At 48.7% G+C, this 6836-nt stretch overlaps 1 long non-coding RNA gene across 2 annotated transcripts in view; it reads left to right on the top strand.

Moving 5' to 3' along the window:
- The window catches only part of LOC119971130, a 39979-nt gene extending 35506 nt beyond the window's left edge, over nt 1-4473 (top strand). For both annotated transcript variants that reach the window (XR_005461751.1, XR_005461752.1), the window contains exon 4: nt 4081-4473. This is a non-coding gene — a long non-coding RNA (uncharacterized LOC119971130). The remainder of the gene's footprint in view (nt 1-4080) is intronic.
- The last annotated feature ends 2363 nt before the right edge of the window (nt 4474-6836 follow it).

Genomic DNA, 6836 nt, shown 5'->3' with positions numbered 1-6836 from the left:
ACACAAACAGCGGTACTCTCCTCCCCCCCCCCCCAACACAAACAGCGGTACTCTCCCCCCCCAACACAAACAGCGGTACTCTCCTCCCCCCCCCAACACAAACAGCGGTACTCTCCTCCCTCCAACACAAACAGCGGTACTCTCCTCCCCCCCCCAACACAAACAGCGGTACTCTCCCCCCCCCAACACAAACAGCGGTACTCTCCTCCCCCCCCCAACACAAACAGCGGTACTCTCCTCCCCCCAACACAAACAGCGGTACTCTCCTCCCCCCCCCAACACAAACAGCGGTACTCCCCCCCCCCAACACAAACAGCGGTACTCTCCTCCCCCACCCCCCAACACAAACAGCGGTACTCCCCCCCCCCCCCCAACACAAACAGCGGTACTCTCCTCCCCCCCCCCAACACAAACAGCGGTACTCTCCTCCCCCCAACACAAACAGCGGTACTCTCCTCCCCCCCCCAACACAAACAGCGGTACTCCCCCCCCCAACACAAACAGCGGTACTCTCCTCCCCCACCCCCCAACACAAATGGCGGTACTCTTCCCCCCCCCAACACAAATGGCAATACTCTCTTCCCCCTCCCCCCCAACACAAACGGCGGTACTCCCCCCCCAACACAAAAGCCGGTACTCTCCTCCCCCCCCCCCCCCCCCACACAAACGCCGGTACTCTCCTCCCCTCCCCCAACACAAACGCCGGTACTCTCCTCCCCTCCCCCAACACAAACGCCGGTACTCTCCCCCCCGCCCCCCCCCCGCACTCGATGTAGGTAACTGAACGGCGTCAACCATCATCAATGGTTGACGCCGTTATAAACCTATTGTGATTTTCGCCAACGTGACCCATGGCTACGTCGGCTGGACTTCGACCCATCTGGGCCGGAGACTTAATCAACGTAAAAATTAAATGACATCCCGCCGGCGCCAGCTGTTCTCGGAGGCTGCCGGCGGGATTTGAACTACGCCGTTTAATGGCAGCTCGGAAAATTAAAAACATGGCGGGAGCGGCAATAACGCCGCCGCCGGCCGATTCTCCGACCCTGCGTGGGGTCGGAGAATTTCGCCCAAGCTCTGGAAACAGAACAAACCCATTGAATAAAGTACTTGTGTTAACTGGAAGTGTACAATCTTTATTCAGACTTAGAGAATAACAGTCTCCACCGAGGATGCCACCCTCGCATTGTTGGCTTTTTTGCATTGGAAGAATGGCACCATCTCTTCGGACAGAAGGTGATGGGATTCCTCCAGTCCGGCTTGCAGTGCATGGAGGATTTCTGACATCCTTTCCTGTTGTGCCAGGTTGGCACTGCTCCAATCTGTGAGCAGAAATCAAGTAAAGTGGGGCAGCACGGTGGCGCAGTGGGTTAGAACTGCGGCCTCATGGCGCCGAGGTCCCAGGTTCAATCCCGGCTCTGGGTCACTGCCCGTGTGGAGTTGGCACATTCTCCCCGTGTCTGCGTGGGTTTCGCTCCTACAACCCAAAAATGTGCAGGCTAGGTGGATTGGCCACACTAAATTGCCCCTTAATTGGAAAAAATTAATATTTTACTCTAAATTTAAAAATAAAGAAATCAATTAAAGTGTTCCCTTATGGGAGAGAAACTCCCCAAGGCTAAATGAAATGGAAAAGTGCCCTTGAATAGCGAAATGTTTCTCAGCACTATAGCCACAGAGAAACACCCCGCCAAACTTGCTCAAAAGCGGATTTTAACATTTGCCTCTTGAATCGCGCCCAAGGTTCCAATATAATTCTGCTTCACAGAATGAATTGCTAACCAATCTGTCTGATGTGCCACATATGTAGACTACATGTGAACAGATGGAGAAATTATCATTGTGCTGAAATTATGCAAAAGCATTGACTTAAATATTGTCTTGATAACCATGCATATGCTATGATTCCGTTCCAATGACTCAGAACATAGAAACATTTGAATTAGGAGTAGGAGTAGGCCACTCGGCCCCTCGAGCCTACTCCGCCATTCAATAAGATCATGGCTGTTCTGATTGTAACCACAACTCCACATCCTGCCTACCTCCTGATAAGCTTTCACCATCTTGTTCATCAAAAATATATCTAGCTCTTCCTTAAAAATATTCAAAGACTCAGCATCCACTGTCTTTTGAGGAAGAGAGGCTCACAACCCTCAGAGAGAATATGTCTCCTCATCTCTGTCTTAAATTATTTTTAAACAATGATTCTAGATTGTTAGTTCTAGATTGTCCAACAAGAGGACACATCCTCTCCACATCCATCCTGTCTATACTCCTCAGAATCTTAAACATTTCAATCAGGTCCCCTCTTACTCTTCTAATCTCAGGTGGACACAAATCTAATCTCTCCAAACATTCCTCATAAAGGAACCCGCCCCTTCCTGGTATTAGTCTAGGGAACCTTCTCTGAACTATTTCTAACAGATTTACATCTTTCCTTAAATAAGGAGACCAATACGATAACGTTAACCTTGGGTAGGGTGCTCTTTCCAAGAGCCGGTGCAGACTCGATGGGCCGAATGGCCTCCTTCTGCACGGTAAATTCTCTGTAAATTCTGATACAAAGTGCTCCAGATAAGGGGCTGGATTCTCTGTTCTGGAGATGTAGTCCCCTTGCCAACGTGAAAATGGTTAAGCCAGGGAAACAGGCGCAAAACGGCCACCAATTCCCTGTCCCGGGGGGTGAGGGGGTGGGTGGGAGGTGGGGGGTGGGGGGTGGTTAACAGCCAGGCAGTGTAGAGCCCCCAGCTCTAGCTGCCGATATGGCCTGGGGGTTTGCCGGGCCCGTGGCCATGTTTGCGTGCGCCGGCGGTCTACAGAGGCCACGTCATGCTTCATGGCTAATGCCACTCGCGGACGCGGCCTGCAAAATAGTCCCCCTTTGGCCAGCTCAGGTGCCCCGAAGCATCCCACCACAGTGTCCCAGCCCCGAATATGCCCCCCGCCCGCGGATCAGCCCTCCCCTGACTGTGGCGGCGCTGGACTGAATCCGCAGCCGCCACGCTGAGTTCCCGGTGGGTGAGAGCACACGTGGCCCACGCCGTCGAAAACGTGGCCGGTCGGGGAGGGAGCATCACCGGGCTGCCCTCAGCCAACGTACGGAGGCTGTGGATAAGGCGTGCAGCGTACTTGGAGAGTACAGCATTTTTCACGGTGTGGCGCATCACGGTCTGCTATCTCTCAGCATTTGGATAATAAGCTTCTGTTTTATTCTTCCTGTCAAAATAGACAATTTCACATTTGCCTACATTATACTTAATTTGCTAGATCTTTGCCCACTCACTTAACCTATCATGTCCCTCAATAGCCGCCTTACATCCTCTAAATAATTTACTGTCCTACCAATCTTGATGTCATCAGCAAATTTCACAACCATATCTCCAATCCCTCCACCCAAGAGCCATTTATATACATTGGAAGAAGTTGAGGCCCCAGCACTGATCCCTGTGGCTCACCATTCGTCACATCCTGCCAACCAGAGGAAGACCCATTTATGCCAACTCTCTGTTTCCTGTTAGCTAGACAATCTTCCATCCAAACACCGGGAACCTTTCATAAAACCATGTTGATTCTGCCTGATTGCCTTGAACTTTTCCAAGTGCCCTGCTATAACATCTTTAATAATGGCTTCTAACATTTTCCCATATGACAGATGTTAGGCTGACCTGGCATTCATTCCCTGCTTTCTATCGCCCTCCTTTTCTGAATGAAGGTGTCACATTTGCTATCTTCCAATCTAATGGAACCATCCCCGAATCTCGGGAATAGTGGCAAATTAAAACCAATATATCAGCTATCTCATGAGCCGCTTCTTTCAAGATCTTCGGGTGAATTCCACCTAGACCAGTTACATTATCTGGATTAATGCACAGTGACTTATTTAATGTTTTAAAATAACCATAAGTATATGAAGTTGATCTCTATATTTTGTTCTAGCACACTATATTTGGAAAAATATAACCTCAATGTCCTTTATAATCTCCAGAGACTGGAGTGCGTATATTATAGCAACTTTTACACTATTTATCCTATTTCTAAATTCTATAGAGGAATTTAGTCTGATGTTTTTGCACTCCACAGAATGACAGCATCTGGGTGAAAAAGCAGGATGAGGTATTAATGAAAAGCAACATCAGATTTGCAACATTAAGAGTTTTTTTGCTCGATTTGTAAACTTACAAGGCCAGCGATCAAGTTACCGGGAGGGTTTTCTTAACTTGTGAAGAAGCCAATGACTGACACTGCAACTGAAGACATTTGGAGATCTTAGAAGCATAAGAAGATACAGAACAGCAAAAAAATCTTTGCAATGTAAAATTTAACACAAATAAACTATACAGGCAACAGCTTCATAAAACAAAACCATGTGGATGAAAGGCAGTGAGATATGAGTGGTCCAAACAGATATGTTGTGGACATTCTCGATATCAGTGCTTGAAAAATCAAGCACATGCATTTGTTTCAAAAGAAAACAGTTCCTATTAGAACCTGTTCCGAGGGCTGAACATCAACTGCCCTGACATATCTTTATTTGTCTACATTAATCTCTTCAGTCAATCTGTCAGCACTGTGCTTACCCTGAAGGAGCCTGTAACAGGTGCTTCATGCCTGTGTCACACACAGCTCCTGTAATCAGTCTGCCGATATGACTTGATGGTGAGTATCTCATCTGTCAGCTGAGACTTTTAATGTAGCAGTTAAAACTATTTCTGGAGGTGCCTTGATCCTGTATCTGCATATCCCAGAGGGAAGTCATGCTTGGGTCAGGAATTGCATATATATGTAGCTAGTAAGGCTGTCAGTGATAGGTATAAACAAGGAAAACACACACATTTCTTTCTGGCTGCTCTACAGGATGTGATCTCTCTTCATGTGATTTCATACATCACTTTCATATCTTGATTTGGATATAATCAAATATAATTAAATAGGGGCGGCATGGTGGGCACATTGGTCAGCACTACTGCCTCACACCGCCGGAGATCCGGGTTCGATTCCGACTTCGGATGACCGTCTGGGTGGAGTTTGTATGTTCTCCCCATGTCTGCGTGGGTTTCCTCCCACAGTCCAAAGATGTGCAGGTTAGGTGGATTGGTCATGCTAAATTGCCTCTTAGGTTGGGATTGCAGGAGTAGGGTGATCTATCGAAGGGTCAGTACAGACCCGATGGCCCGAATGGCCTCCTTTCCCACTGTGGAGATTCTATTCTTTTCCAAATGATAAATGGCAGTAAACATTGCAAAACTGAATTTCAGCTCATGCATAGGAGTAGTTGCCATTATCACCCCCAATTCAATGTTAATGCTTTTGTTTCCCCCAAACTAATTTTATTTTGTCTGATATGCACTTTCTACCCCCTCCTTGCATTATTCAAGCCAAGATGGTTTGCATCATCTCCTATTATACTTAGTTATTCTGAGGAAGTCAAAGCTGGAAATCTTACATCTCTCTCACTTTCCTTTCTAAATACAATGGGGGAAATTCTCCGACCCCCACGACGGGTCGGAGAATAGCGGGAGGGCCTTTCCGACATTTTTCCCGCCCTCCCACTATTCTCCCCCCCACCGCCCAACTCCCGACCCGAATCGCTGCCGCCGTTTTTTTACGGCCGGCAGCGATTCACAGCTGTTCGATGGGCCGAAGTCCCAGCCCTTTACGCCGTTTTTACGAACGGCAAACACACCTGGTCTGGCCGTTCGTAAAAACGGTGTCACAAACTCGCTTTTCATAACCATGGCACCGATTGGCACGGCAGTACCACGGCCGTGCCAAGGGTGCCATGGGCCCGCGATTGGTGGGCACCGATCGCGGGCAGCGGGCCCGATGCCCGCGCACTCTTTCTCCTTCCGCCGCCCCGCAGTATCCATTCGCGGGGCGGCTGAGGGGCAACCCGGCCCGCGCATGCGCGGGTTTCGCGCAAATACGCGATGACGTCTTCCGCACATGCGCGGGTTGGAGTCTTCCAATCCGCGCATGCGCGGCTGACGTCATATGGCGCGTCAGCCGGCGCTAACTCCGGCAAGCGGGCTTAACGATATTCGTTAAGCCCGTCATGCCGGAGCCTACGGCGTCGGGCTGCTAGCCCCGACCGGGGACCAGAATCGGTTCCCGGTCGGGAAGAGGCGCGCTGGCGTCAAACCCGCCCGGGTTTGACGCCAGCTTTACGATTTCTCCCGTTTTGGGAGAATCGCGCCCAATAGGTTTTAAAAAGTTAATCCTGATGTTATTCCAAACCGTTATGAAAAATGAAAATCGCTTATTGTCACAAGTAGGCTTCAAATGAAGTTACTGTGAAAAGCCCCTAGTCACCACATTCTGGCGCCTGTTCAGGGAGGCTGGTACAGGACCTTATAACTTGACCTCCCTTGTCTCCTCTCATACTCTTCACAGTTTGCATTGTTCCAGTATTATGGCTCCACACCTATAATTTGGAATAATGAAATAACCAAATTGCTCAAGGCTGATGCTATTATTGAATCTGCGTTGTTATGTGTGCACGGTACATTGTGATCCCTTGCAAAAAGCAAATGAGCTTTTTGTTTTGACTCCTTTTCAAACAAATGTACCTGAGCAGCAAGGGGACATTGTAGGAGGAAACAGACCCTCCAGCAGCCACAGAGGAAGGTTGGGGTATGTGTGCATAGGAACATATACTAAGAGCAGGAGAAAACCGTACGGACTGTCGAGCCTTCTCCGCCATTTAACACAGTCATGGCTGATTTTCAGCTTCAACTCCACTTTCCCTTTCTTTCCCACTGTTATAAATTCCTAATCCATGATGATATTTAGAGATCATTTTTAGTTCTGGGGGCATTAAAGTTTAACAGCAGAAAATG

The sequence above is a fragment of the Scyliorhinus canicula genome, chromosome 9, assembly GCF_902713615.1.
Source record: "Scyliorhinus canicula chromosome 9, sScyCan1.1, whole genome shotgun sequence".
NCBI classification, from domain to species: domain Eukaryota; kingdom Metazoa; phylum Chordata; class Chondrichthyes; order Carcharhiniformes; family Scyliorhinidae; genus Scyliorhinus; species Scyliorhinus canicula.
This window is presented reverse-complemented; position numbering and strand designations above follow the sequence as displayed.